Here is a 14,276-nt window from a genome sequence, read left to right on the forward strand (position 1 = left end):
AACCGCCAGCGTGTGACTCCCCTGTCCCGTGACCTCATTGCTCTGCTCTCTCCTCTGTGCAGTCGAGCCCGATTCACGGTAAAGTGAAAAAAAAGATGCCCTCAACGTGAGATTTACTCTGGAGCGAGGATAGATGTTACCTTTTTATCGTTGAACAGGATGCATGTGATGTGGCGACTAGGTTCAATTTTGTATCCTCTTTAAAAGATTAAGGACTGGGGTGAGCGTGATTTACCACCCTTTCAGCTAAGAACCCGACTTGCGCACCGTTTAAGCTGCATAGACTCGGTCGTTTAACTCTTCTCCGTTAGCAGGGTTAAGGTTAAAGAAAAAAAAACATTGCTGACTTCTTTTTTTTTGACAGCCGCTAGCGCTGATTAGCAAGGTTTGTATTTCATGTTTTGCAAGTTGCATCCATTTTAAGAAAAACAAGTCGCGTTAAAGACAGGAAATGAATACTTGCAAGTCTAGCCGTAGGCGGTTGTCCGTAAGGACCAGTTCTGTTTGAGAAGACAGAACAAAGAAGGCACCACCGGGATTCAAAGCCAGGATCTCCTGTTTACTAGACAGGCATTTTAACCAACTAAGCCACGGCACCCCAGGAGCACTGTCCTTTTGCAGCCACTTGGACACAACACTCAGACACATCTGCATTCGGTGTGTGCTCCGCCTGCTCGCTGAGCAAGTTGCCACCTTTACATACAATAGCAACATCGACACCAAGAGAAAGGATGACAAATGGCTTTTATCTGGAACTTTTCATGTCCAAGGAGCTCAATGTACTTTCTGTGTACAACAGGGCCACTGAACTCCACACTGGCCACTGAACCACAGCAGTGGCTTGCTGGCTTGACATCTCCCAAGGAAAATGTTGAAATCGCATGTGGAACAGGAAAATGACCCTCGAGTACGAGGGAAAAAAAAGAAAAAGATAATCTGGAGCGCGCCAACCCATGTCCGGACAGCCCAGTTTCGTCGACAAGGTGGCTGAGTGGTTAAGGCGACGGACTGCTAATCCATTGTGCTCAGCAGGCATTGGTTCGAATCCCTTTCTCATCGCTCTCCATGTCTGACACGTGTGCCTGTTCGACGTTGGCCCTCCTGTTGTTTGCTCCAGTGCTAGAACCGTACATTTTCTAGCGGTGGCTGAACATGGTATAGTAGGCCAACGTCGGTATCGAGCAGTGACAGTAACAGTACTTACTGCGCCCCATAAGAAATCGTTTGTCCCTCTTCAAAAGAGATTGTGCGATGTCCTGCGGCGTTCCCAAAACAAACCTTTGACAGTTTGAAAAGAGGAATTTATTCTGCTTCCTGTGCGTGCAGTAGTTACAAAGTTGGACGTCTTTACACGATCTGCTGCAGTTTTCAGTGGGTGGGCTTTGTCAAATGGCTTGGAAAAACGCACTGTGTTTCGGCTCGGGAAAAATCATGAGCAGTGTCCTGCATGTTTTCTGTGTATAGCTGTCCTTTAACGCATACAGAATTCATTCGAAATCATTGATTTCTCTAATTAACAAGGGTCCCTTTTTGAACCTGCGAGAAGCATTCTTTCAATGTAACAGATTTACTCCGGGGAAAGGCAGCATGACATTGAGAGCAGCTCAAGCTTTCAGCACCCGTATCGGACTGCGTGTATGCAGACACCGCTCAGAATCCCCTGTAAGATTCTCCTTCAATTCCGTTTTGCAGTGCTTTAGCTCTTTCAAAAGGCTTCGCTTTGCTAGTCACAATCCAAGGCTCATGACAGCATTTGAAACCAATGGCCGGGAATCGAACCCGGGTCAACTGCTTGGAAGACAGCTATGCTCACCACTATACCACCAACACACGCCCACAGGCACCCTGCAGGACACCACCAGAGAATGCTCACGATTTCGGAAGCTGTCTCCGGGACGTGCTGATTCCACACATCCTGAATAAATCATGATATTGTTAGTTGCTGTAGCTAGACGTTCAAATGAGTTTCATGGCCAGATGGACTGTTTCCTCCAGCGGTATAGTATTGCAGTGAGACAGCACGATGCCTGCAAGACTATGTCACGCTAAACGCCACAGATTGTGTTTGTGTTGGACAGTTGGACCCTACAGTTGGACCCTCGTCGACAACCTGAATAGCTTATTCAGAAGCAGTGCTGGACCGGGAACGAACCAGCTTCTTCCCAGGCACAAGAGTGACTTGTGAGGACTCGCGGTCACACTCTGTGCATAGAGACTTTCTACCAGCCAGCCGGACTGCTGGTAGATCCCCTCGGAGCAACGACTGCCCTGCGCGCCGCAGTCAGATTCCTCCGCCCGTCCTACTTCGAGCTGCACCTTGACTGGTTGGCCGGTAGCCAGAGGACGCCGGGACAACGCCCATTGGACAACCGCTGGAACAGAGGCTGCAACAGAGCCTGTCAGCTGGTTTGGTGTTCGTGCCGGGAAATTCCAAATCCATACACAGTGGATAAGTATACCCCATGTTCTACATTCCGTCTCGAGAATTCAATTGTACCTCAACACAAGTTATTATCAATTTAATTCATGAGTAATGTATTTACTTCCGAGTTTAGAGTAACAGTGGGTAATAACACTGATTAGCGATTTGGTAACCGAACGATATATATTGACATATATTCTCTGTTGTGTATCTCTTTGTGTTTTCATCTCTTTGGGATTATATACCTTGTATATTGATAACCCTCACAGTAAGGTCTGCCACTCGTATCCAGGCAGACTAGTATATGTTTAGTGCACAATTTATATTAATAAATGTATCTAGTGTATTGAACCCCTGTGTGTGCGTTGTTAGTTGTTCTGACGATTGATTTTCTAAAAGCCCCAACGAACAACCTCGTGATTACTGCTACAATTAATAATTGTCTCAGTAAACCCATCAAACCATTACATTTAATGGCGTCCCTGGGTGGGCGAGTTTAGAATGAAATGAGAATCAGTCGCACAGAATAACTGATGTTGCTGTGAGTTCAAGTTCAGCACAGCACCGCGGCTTCTATACGCGAATACCGGGTGTGCTGATAACTGCGTAAAGAAATCCCCCTGTTTTCTAGCGTTTAGTGTAACGTGTGCTGATTGGAAATCCATCTGCTCGGGTGTCTAGATTCCATACTGTATTTTGGAAAAAGAAAAAAAAAAGTAATACTCTTAAAGTTTCTCTGACGTAATGACAATGGCTGCTAAAATGTCTGAAGTGGAGTCGCTTATAAGTACTATTTCTAGCGACGACAATCCTGGTTACTGGAGTGGTATCGAAAAGTTGAACTTTGATGATATTGAGAAGCTGCAAGTAGATTTAGTAGCTAAGGTAGCGAACCAGCTTAACATAGGAGGGTCTGTGAACGCAGTTCTGGTCCTATCGAGTTTCACCTTAAATCTAGCTAAACAGCTGGAACTGTCTTTGTCCGAGCTGACAAAGTTTCAAAAGCTTCAGGGAACGCTAGAAAGATATAAGGCGGAGCGAGTTGAGTTGTTGGATATAATCAGAGAAAAGAGAGTGAAAAATGAGGAAAGTGAAGACTGACTCAGGGAAGTTTTAGGTAAATTAGATGACTTGTCTGCTAGAGAAACTGCGGCTGAGGTAGCTAGGAGAGACCTGGAAGCGAGCTTGAAAGAAAAAGAAAAAGAAATTGAGAGTTTAAATGAGCTCAGCCAGGAAAGGCAAAAGGAGTCAGATGCTGCCGTACTGGAAGCAAAATAGACTAGATCCCACTTGCATGCCAGCCCACCTAGCAGCCCGGAGTGCTCACCCAGCGCGCCGGGAGGAGGTTTCTCCCGGCCAGGGTCTGTGGTCGGATCGGCATGGGGGAGATCGCCGAGTCCTGCGCGAAACGCAAGGGCGAGTCAATTCAGGCATAGACCCCCTGCTCCTGATCACGGCCGTCTCCCTGCCCGCGGAGAAACCGTAAAAATTAACCTCCACTCCCTGAGGCAGTTAGCCAAAGATGTAGAAAGGTTTGACCCGTCAGTGTCAGGGAATAATGTGGAGACCTACATCGATGAGCTGAGATATACTTCGCAGTTTATGCCCGAAGCGTCCGAACAGGAAAAGGCTATGTAAGTAAGGAAAACTACCAGCCGAGCGGTCCACGAGTGGATGTCTAGACAAGGACCGGAGGTCTGTAATAGCTTTGAGGAGCTGTGTCAGGCAATGATAGGAGAATTTTCGGCTTTTATCGATCCCATAGCTGCCGTGGCCGCTGTGCACCATATTAAGCACGAAAAAGCTGAAGCCCCTCGCGACTATTATCAGAGGCTTAGGCGCACTTATTTTGCAGGGCGGAATGAAGAGGGTTGCGAAGAGAACGTGAATTTCAAAGGTTTATTCATTGCTAATCTGCATCCCTCAGTCAGGAAAATGATTGTGATGCACACTGATGCAAAAGTGATGAAAATGGCTGACATTAGAAGGTTGGCTCAAAAAGCCTGGGGAGCTGAAGTCTCTGCTTTCTCAGAGCGAAAACCTGCTAAAACGGCCGTGTTCGCCACTAAAGCCAGCAGGGTTGACAACTCGCCTCAGCTCGAGGCAGCTGAGGTTCCTGAGCTCGCTAAGCCCGGCGCAAAATAGGCAGGCAGGACCGCACTAAGCGTCAGAGCCGCCGTGAGCGCTACGGGGAAGGCAAGGGCTCAGGCAGAGCCTATCATAAGACTGGACGAAGGGAGTCGACTGCAGCCCGCCTGGCCAGGCTTGAACAAGCCCTGCCTGAGAGATCAGGACAGGGTAAACCTTCCGCACCGAATGCCGGAAGTGTGAATGAGCTTAGGGGGACCACTGGAGGAGGCGGGGATCCGTCCCAAGCCCCTCCCTCAGTCTATCTGATTGGGTGGGAGGGTTCCTGCCTGGAAGAAGGCTGTGACTCTGAGTTGGGCGCTGACCCCGCCCCTGAAGTCAAAGAAAAGGCAGGCTTCCAACAATTCTTAGGGAATCTCAGCCAGAAAGGCAAAGCAAGGCGTATTGATATCAAGGTTTCTCTTGAAAACGTCTTAGATAGAGAAGCACTGATTGACACTGGGGCTGAAATTAGTTTGATGTCAGCCGATCTACTCAGCGAGCTCAAACGAGTAGCGAAAGGAAAAGGCATCAGACTTAAGGTAGAACCGTGTAAGATAGATATTTCCAGCTATACCCAGGATCATGCCAGGATCACACACCGAGTGTGGGTGGCACTTAGGTTCGGGCCAATGAATGTGGTGCATCCTGTTTACATCTCTAGGTTTAAAACAGAGCCACTACTCATTGGCCAAGACCTGCTTGACAGGCTGGAGCCTCTGGTGGACTGCCAGCGTGGAAAATTGTGGGTTCAGGTCAAAAACCCTAAGCCTGTTGCACAGCAAAAAGGGGGATTCAGTGGTTATGCTGTGATCACACAGTGCCCACTGAACACTATAGCTGAGTTGGAGGTTCCTCCTGGTTCCTCTGGACGAGAATAAATGTCTCTTCTTGCTTTCCAAAACTACAGGGAAGTCCTGCCCAGGCCAGCACTCCCACGGTCTCCCAACTACAGGAGCAGTGCTCCGAGCAGCTGCTTGACCCGCCAGGTAAAGCACACCCCCTTTTCATCCCTGAAGAAGAGTGGATCTCCCTGTCCGGTAATGAATAGGAGTCCTTTCTGTGCACCCTGGTACCTCAGGGGGACCAGGACTACCACCCCATGGTGGTGGGAGGGGGTCCAGGTGGCAGAAGTGCAGGTTGATGATGTAATTCTTAGCCTCAGCTCTGAGAAGTCCATAATCAGTGAAGGTCTGTTCGAGGACCTGTCGCGAAGCTGTCAGGTGACCCTGGTGACACAGTCACAGGTTCTGTGGTGGGCACCCCCACCTCATAGGTCCATTTGAAGCAAAGGAAGCTGTGTAGCTTCCATCTCCATCGGAAAAAGGAAGTTTGCTCACTACTTCCAGGTAGCACCTCAGCTGACCCATTCGGTCTGTATTGGTGCAGACCTATTGGTTCGACTGGGCGCCCAGCTGGACACAGTAAACAGTGTGCTGTGGACACGGGTGGACCCAGATGCCCACTCTCTAAGCGGCGACCCCGAGAACATTCGGTCAGGTCAGACGATTCCTCAGGCCTACCAGGTAGTAAACGAATCGGACCTGATCGTTCCTGCGTCAACAGCAGGGTTTCCGGTACGCCTAAAGAAGGGACAGAGAATGGACGCTGAGATGGTTTTCTTCCAACCATGCCGTCAAAAGCGGGGTTCCTAGAGCAGGTACAGGAACAGGTTGGTAAGGCAGATGCCCTGGAAATGGAAAGCCAGCGTCAGCAGCTGCGTCAGAATTTCCAGGATTTCCGGGAAGTGTTTGCACGGGACGCCTATGACTGCGGGGTGACGGATTTGAACACAGTGCGCATTCCCACGGCCCCTGGTGCCCGCCCAACCTATGTCAGGCAGTATCGCATTCCCCTCACGGCATACGAGTCCATAAAGCAGACGTTGGATGCTCTACTAGAGCGTCAGATCATAAGGGAGTGTAACTCCACTTATAACTCCCCACTGTGGCCGGTGCTGACACCCAGTGGTAAATGGCGTCTGACCATTGACTACCGGCAGCTGAATAAACAGGTTCCTTTGTCACGATGGCCAATGATCTACCTAGATCAAGAGTTAGCCAAGGTGACAACAGCGAAATATTTCACCACAGTGGATGTGGCCAATGCGTTCTGGACCCTTAAGGTAGAACCAACAGACCAGTACAAACTGGCCTTTTCCTTTGGAAACAGGCAGTTCACCTGGAATCGATGCCCCTTTGGGTATTCCAACTCCCCATCGGAGTTCAACATATTTCTGCACAAAGCCATGAGTGATGCAGCCGCCAGGGGCAACCTGGTCTATGTGGACAATATTCTGATGCGGAGTCAGACCTGGGAAGAACACATGGCCGAGATCAGGCATGTGTTGACCCAGCTCTCCTGTGCAGGGGCCAAACTGTCCCTGGCTAAGGGACAGTGGTGTAGGACCCAAGTGGAGTACGTGGGACTGTTGGTTGGAGCCCAAGGCATACAGCCACAGTCCAGCAGAGTCCAAGCTATCCAGAATATGAAGTCGCCCACTAACCTGTCTGAACTGCGCAGCTTTCTGGGAGTATGTAATTATTCCCAGCAGTTCATTGAGGATTACGCTGAAATAGCAAGGCCCCTCCACAAGCTGTTGCAGAAAGACGTGCCCTTTGAGTGGGGGCCTTCCCCAGAACAGGCTGTGATGGAGCTGAAGCGCAGACTCGGTAGTGCGCCGAGCTTGGCCTACCCTGACAAAAATAAGGTCTTCTACCTTGAAGCAGGGTTCTCAGAGCACTGCCTTGGGGCTGCTCTGAGTCAGGAATATAACCAAGAGCGAAGGGTGGTGGCATATGCCAGTCGAGCCCTGAGCCCAGTGGAGCAAAAGTTCTTGGACTGCGAGAAGGCCCTGTTGTCTACGGTCTGGTCGGTAGAACACTTCCGTAGTTATGTTGGGGGACAAAAGATCATCATCGAAACTTGCCACCAACCTGTGACATTCCTGTATAGCCAGAGACTGAAAGCGGGCAGGGTGTCAAATAGCAGGATTGTGGCATGAATGATGCCCCTACAAGGCTATGAGATAGAGGTACGTTATGCACAGAGCAAGAAAATGTACCTGGGACAGGGCCTGGCTTTGGGCCAAGTGTGTCATGGCTGTGACACTGACATGGAAGCTCCAGAAACAATTCCCGCTGCTGAGCTACCGAACAATCATTGGTACTACGATGAAAACGTGGGCCAGGGCTTACCCATGGCCTATGTTGACGGTTGCTCTTTTCGCCACGAACAGCAGGTGCTAGCAGGGGTAGGAGTAGTCTGGCAAGACAATACTCCCTGTGGGCCGACCCGCTATAAGCTAGGACCAAAGACTAGTCAGTATGCGGAAGTAGCTGGGGTGCTGATCACCCTCCAGCAGGCCCTGACACATGGCCTTAAACAGTTTGTCATCTGTAGTGACTCGAACTACGCCCGACATAGCTTCGTGTCTCACGTTCCGTATTGGAAGGGTAACGGCATGAAAAATGCCCGGGGCAAGGAAGTAAAGAACAAAGAGTTGTTCCTGGCCAGTGACAAGCTCACGACCGAGGCTGGAATGATGGTTTACTGGAGGAAGGTGAAGGGACACTTCCAGGTGAAGGGACCCGACAAAGACGGGAATGATGAGGCCGACCGGTTGGCCAAATCTGGCGCCTTAGAGGGTGAACCCTGGCAGTTCCAGCAGGAATGGCTACCCCCAGAATTCGTGGCTGAGGTCAAGACGGTCACCCGAAGCAGGGCTAGACAGGATGTCGGAGCTGACCCTCAATCTGTAGTGCTTGGGTCACAGGGTTTTAACACCGATCTTGCGGAAATGCAGAAACAGGACCCAGCAATTGGGCAAATGTATCAGCATATCGCTGACCCAGTGCGTCAACCTCTTTCGGAGCAGGTGCTGAGCCAGTCTCTGGAGCTGAAGGAGCTGGCAGAGGTGAAAGACAACCTAAAAATTATAAAGGGGTTGTTGGTTTGTGTACCAGTTGCACAAGGTGTCCCAAAGTGGGTAGTTCCCCACTGTCATCGGGGGGTCATGATCCAACACGCTCATGACGAACCCTGTGGGGGTCACCGGGGAATCAAGGCTACATACGACACTATCCAGCAGGTGGCATTCTGGCCTCACATGGGCCAAGACATCGCCGCGTATGTAAAGGGGTGTCTGACGTGTAGCCAGTTCCAACCATCACGGCCCTTGCACCGTGCACCACTCCAGAAAAAGGGCATGACATTCACCTGGTCCAATCTTCAAATGGATTGGGTGGGGCCACTGGTGAGGTCATCCAGAGGGAACAAATATTTCCTCACTGTTACGTGTGCATTCACAAAATGGATTGAGTGCCTCCCAGCACCCAACGACACGGCAGAGACAACTGCAGTGCTGTTGGTGAACCATGTGTTCAGTCGATGGGGATTCCCCCTGACCGTGGACTCGGATCGGGGAACCCATTTCACAGCTACAGTAATGGCAACCCTGTGGAATATGCTTGGGGTCAAGATCCAGTTGCATATCTCCTACCACCCTCAATCCTCGGGCCAGGCAGAAAGGGCAAACCGAACGGTGGTTAGTATGCTAGGAAAATATATTCAAAATTATAGTGGAACTGTACCATGTGCCTCATCTATGTTCCAGAATGGGAATCCTAAAACTGCCACGGCTGGTCCTGACAGTACTGTGGATCACCTCGACACAGCCCCTTGAAGTTGTGGAACCTGGTCCTCCTACCGGCATAGTCCTGCAGGAAACCATAGTCCTCTCCATGGAAATCTTTATGGTACAATCTTTTTTTTTTTCTTATAAAATATACTTTATTCCGAAAAAAAACACATCTCAAAAGGAAACATCTCACACGATAACACTCCACAAAATTAAAACATCGGCGGAACGGCGGTGATTGTCCGTTATCAATCCTTGCAAGGGTGGGCGGATTTGCGCTATTATGAGAGTCCCTCCAAACCCTACCGCTTGCTGTAAACCATTAATCCCTGTACAGGGTCCATAGGCCTTTCCAGCGCTCCTTTGCCGTGGAGAAACCCCATTTAGCAACGTCGTGCTTCATCCTCCTCCTGAGGTCCGCCAGGATCCTCTCTTCCAGCTCCCTCGCTCCCCACTTGTTGTTGTGCCGGATGAGATTGTTCCTCGCGTCCCACAGGCCTTTCTTTGTGAGGGACAGCAGCAGCCACATCAGGAACTGCGTCCCCCTGTCCAGTCCGGTAGGTGCCAGCCCCAGCAGAATGTACTGGTAGCTGAGCACCGCATTCGTTTCCAGGAGTTGCATTATGTTGTCCATTCTGCCCCACACCGCCTTGGAGAAGGGGCAGCTCCAGAAAACGTGCTCCTGAGTCTCCTCGACGAAACACGTGTCCCGGGGGCAATGCGGATTCCTGGAGATCGAGTGTCTGTAGAGGACCTCTCTGGTAGCCAGTCTCTTGTGTACGGCCATCCAGTTGAGGTCCTTCAGTTCGTTGTCCAGTTCTTTCGACCAGATGCCCCCTCACCTCTTTGTACAGAGCTCTGTGGTTGGTGCAGAGCTCTGGCTGTCTCGTGGCCTCGTACCTCCTGCTCCACTTGACAGCGTGGGTGTAGAGCTCCGGTCGCCTCTCTGCCTTGGGCCAAGTGTTTGACCACTGGACCAAGTGCCTCATCGGGATGGAGAGCCACAGCCTGACAAAGTACTGGTACTTGTGGCCGATGGGCTCCCGCAGCGCCCGACAGAGGTTGCAGAAGAAGATGCAGTCGAGTTTCAGGGGGAAATGTGGGACATCTCGACCCCCTTCCTCGACCGGCTGACACATCCGGTTCCTCGTGATGCACTCGTACCTGCCGCCCCAGACGAAGCCGAAGATCATCCCTTGCAGCGCTCGTCTGAGTCTGGCCGGCAGCGGGTACACCACCTCCAGGTAAACCAAAGCCGGCAGGACGTCTGCTTTCAACACCATCACTTTCCCCGTGTAGGACAGCGACCGCGTTTTCCATAGACCCAGCTTCGTGTTCATCTTGGCGATCCTCTCAGTCCAGTTGTTGGTCTCGTTGTCCCGGCTCTGGAAGGAAACCCCAAGTATTCTGAGGGGCTCCGTGCAGAGCTCGAGACCCTCCGGCGCCGTCGTCCTGTGCTTCCAGGGCCCAAAGAACTTCAGTTTGCTCTTTCGGTGGTTGAGCTTCGACCCCGAGGCTCTGGAGTACTGCTCCATGACCTGCAGGGCCCTCCTCAACCCCCTGTCCGACCTCAGGAACAGCGTTGTGTCGTCGGCGTACTGGGAGATCTTCAGGGTTTCCCCCGCGCCTCCCGGTATCTCCAGGCCGTCGATGACGGGGTCCCGTCTCACCACCTCTGCTTAGGGCTCTGTGAAGAGAACATAGAGAAGGGGTGAAAGGGGGCAGCCCTGTCGTACTCCGGATTCCTGGGGAATGAAATCCCCCAGGTTTCCGTTCACGTTCACTCTGCTGCCCACGTCAGAGTACAGAATCTGAATCCAGCGGCTGAAACTCTCTCCGAAACCGAAGCGTTCCAGCACCCTGAACAGATAGCTGTGGTTCACTCTGTCGAAGGCTTTCTCCTGGTCCAGGCTGACCACCATCATGGGCACGTTCCGGTCCTCGGCCCAGGCGATGGCGTCTCTGGTCAGCTGGAAGTTCCAGCTGACGGATCGCCCCTCCACCCCACACGTCTGGTCGCTGTGGATGATGTGGGGGAGGGCGGTTCTCAGTCTGCCGGTCAGGAGCTTGGACAGGATCTTTACGTCCACGCAGAGCATCGTGATCGGCCTCCAGTTTTTGAGGAGGAGGATTCCCACTCCGGAAGAGTGGACCCCTCCTACGCTCCAGCATGATTCTCCCTTCGTCCATTCCCTGGTGAATGTCAGCTTGTCGCTTTCATCCTTCAGGTGGACCTCCTGTAAGAAACAAACTGAGAAAGACTTTGAGGCCAGATCATGAAAGACTCCCCGTCTTTTCACCGGGTCTCTCAGCCCTCTCACGTTGGTTGTTAGGAAGGTTAGTTTCACAGTCATGATTAAAACTAGTGAAAGTTAAACCTCCTCTCTGTACTTACAGTAGAAACTTGGGAGTCTACATCTTGGCACTGTTTAGCCTAGATGTAACTCCTCTCATTCGGGTCCTGGGGGGAATATGCTGGGCTCCCTCCAGGTTTCGCTGGGGACTGAAAAGTAAACATGCTGGACAGGTCCAGCCCTACCATTAGTCCGGGCTCCAGGGCGGCTTCGAAATAATCCTCGTCGTCCTCGAGGATACTCTCCGCCACCGCTTCGGGAAGGCTCCTTTCTTCCCTTTTTCCGGGAGTTTCGGGGGCCTCCAATTTCTCCTGGGCCTCGGGGGAGGGGGGCTCCAATTCCTGGGCTGCCTCTACCTGTTGTTCCTGGGCCTCGGGGGAGGGGGTTCCGACTTCCTGTGCTGCCCCTTCCTGTTGTCCCTGGGCCTCGGGGGAGGGGGTTACCTCTTCCTGGGCTGCCTCCTCCTTTTGTCCGTGGGACTCGGGGGAGGGGGGTTCCGTTTCCTGGGCCTCGGGGGGGAGGGTTTCCATTTCCTGAAGCGCCTCCTCCGGTTGTTCCTGGGCCTCGAGGGAAGAAAGTTCCGTTTCCTCTAGGACGAGGAAACGGTTTTCCCTTACCACTCTCTTTTTATGTCCTTCCGAAGGTGGATCCGCCCTGGGTCTCTTCTCCCGCTTTCGCTTTCCCTTTTTGCTGGGAGTTATGCAGGGCCCTTCCTCCGGTCGGCCATCTTGTCCCTCTTCCTGGCGGCCATCTTGTGGCACCGATGCGGCTGGGGGTGTGGCCTCGGCAGTTTCGGTTCTCAGCGGGGGAGGTGCGGGTTCTTTGTTCTCAGCCCTCTCCCTTTGTCTGGAGACCGGTTTCTGCCTGCCGGCTTCCACCACCTGCGCAAACGAAGGTTTGCTTACCTTGCATTGGCGAAGGAGGTGTCCCTCGGCGCCGCATCCGTCGCACTTTTTGGCTGCCCGGCAGGTTTTTGCCAGGTGCCCGTCCTCATTGCAGTTGTGACATCTGACGATGTCGCATGTGTTTGTCTTGTGGCCGGACTGTCTGCACTTGCTGCAAAAATCCGGCATCCTGGGGTAGTAGAGGTACCCCCTGTCGGCTCCGATGTTGAAGCGAGCCGGGGGGTGCTGGAAGCCGTCGACGCCTTCTGGGTCCTCTTTCAGGAGGACTCGGTACTGGCGTTTGCCGTACCAGACGCCTTCGTCCCTGACCTCTGTCGGTTTTCCCACCACGGTTACATACCTCCTTAGGTACGCTGTTACCCGTTCCGCTGGTACGTAGGGATTGTATGTGCAAACCGTAATGGTCCTCTGATTCGTCTTCCTCATAGGCTCCGGCCTGAAATCAGAGAAACCAGGGTGCTTACCTTTCTCCCTGATCAGTCTCGTTGCCTTTTCGTACGATGCGTCCGTAGCCATGTAGGCCTCCATGTATCTCTCTGCGTTGTTGTCCTGGAGGCAGTAGAGATCTCCGGCCACCAACTGCAAGATCCCTCGCAGGAAGGTCATAAAGAAGGCCTTTGCAGTCGGCATCGGCTCTGTCTTCTTTGTCCAGTGGAACCGGATCAGTGTCCTCTTGTCTGCCATCTCTGAGGGAGAAAGAGGGAAAAAAAAAGGAGGGAAAGAGAGAGAGCAAAAAAGAGCTAAAGGAGCAGCGAGGGAGCCCTGGCCTTTGTCCTTGTGGGCAAAGCCCAGCTAGGTGGAGGCGCAGGAGGAGAGAGAGAGAGGAGAGCGGAAAGTGCTTCCGGGTCTCAAGGAAGAAAGCAAGCACCGCGGGCAGGCCACGTGTACCTGCTCCCAGCCAAGAGGCCAAGGAGGCAGAGAGAGCGAGAGAGAGAGGGAGCGGATAGTGCTTCCGAGTCTCGAGGAAGAAAGCAAGCACCGCGGGCAGGCCACGTGTACCCACTTCCAGCCAAGAGGCCAAGGAGGCAGAGCAAGAGAAAGGGGGAGGGGAGAGGAGAGGAGAGAGCAGAGAGAGAGAACGTTGCTGCCGGATCCCACCCAGCTCAGCTGCTGCTTGGCCTTAACCCCCTAGGCTCAACCTAGAGCGATACCAGCCTCACAGGCTCACAAAGGCTCACACTACGATACTGCCACTGCGCAAAGCTGACGGTTGCCAGGCAACCGCGGGGATCCTATGGAAATCGTTATCGATTGTCTCATGGCATGTCGTTGCGGAAACGCTTCATATTTGTCGTCTTCTTCTTCTTCTTCTAGCTTGAGGTTTTGAAGAATTTCATGACAGACAAGGGCTCCGTCGGGAACATAGGGCGTTGTGAGAAAACCGTTGCTTATTTTCAGCAGCAGAAATACAACCCTTTAAATACAAGATGACAGAACAATGACGAAGGGCATGCCGGGAGGAACTCATGCACTACAGAGGAAAGGGGGCGGGCACGTACAGTTCACATTCAAGCCACAAGTACTCTTCTTGGATGTTGCACAAACAAATCCTAACGTCTTGAAAGCATTGCAGCATGTTTGTGTCCCACTTCCCGTGGCTGCGGGACGACTGACACGAACGGACAAACACAATCTGTGGCGTTTAGCGTGACATAGTCTTGCAGGCATAGTGCTGTCTCACTGCAATACTATACCGCTAGAGGAAACAGTCCATCTGGCCATGAAACTCATTTGAACGTCTAGCTACAGCAACTAACAATATCATGATTTATTCAGGATGTGTGGAATCAGCACGTCCCGGAGACAGCTTCCAAAATCGTGAGCATTCT

This window comes from Lepisosteus oculatus, unplaced genomic scaffold, assembly GCF_040954835.1.
Source record: "Lepisosteus oculatus isolate fLepOcu1 unplaced genomic scaffold, fLepOcu1.hap2 HAP2_SCAFFOLD_40, whole genome shotgun sequence".
Lineage (NCBI taxonomy): Eukaryota > Metazoa > Chordata > Actinopteri > Semionotiformes > Lepisosteidae > Lepisosteus > Lepisosteus oculatus.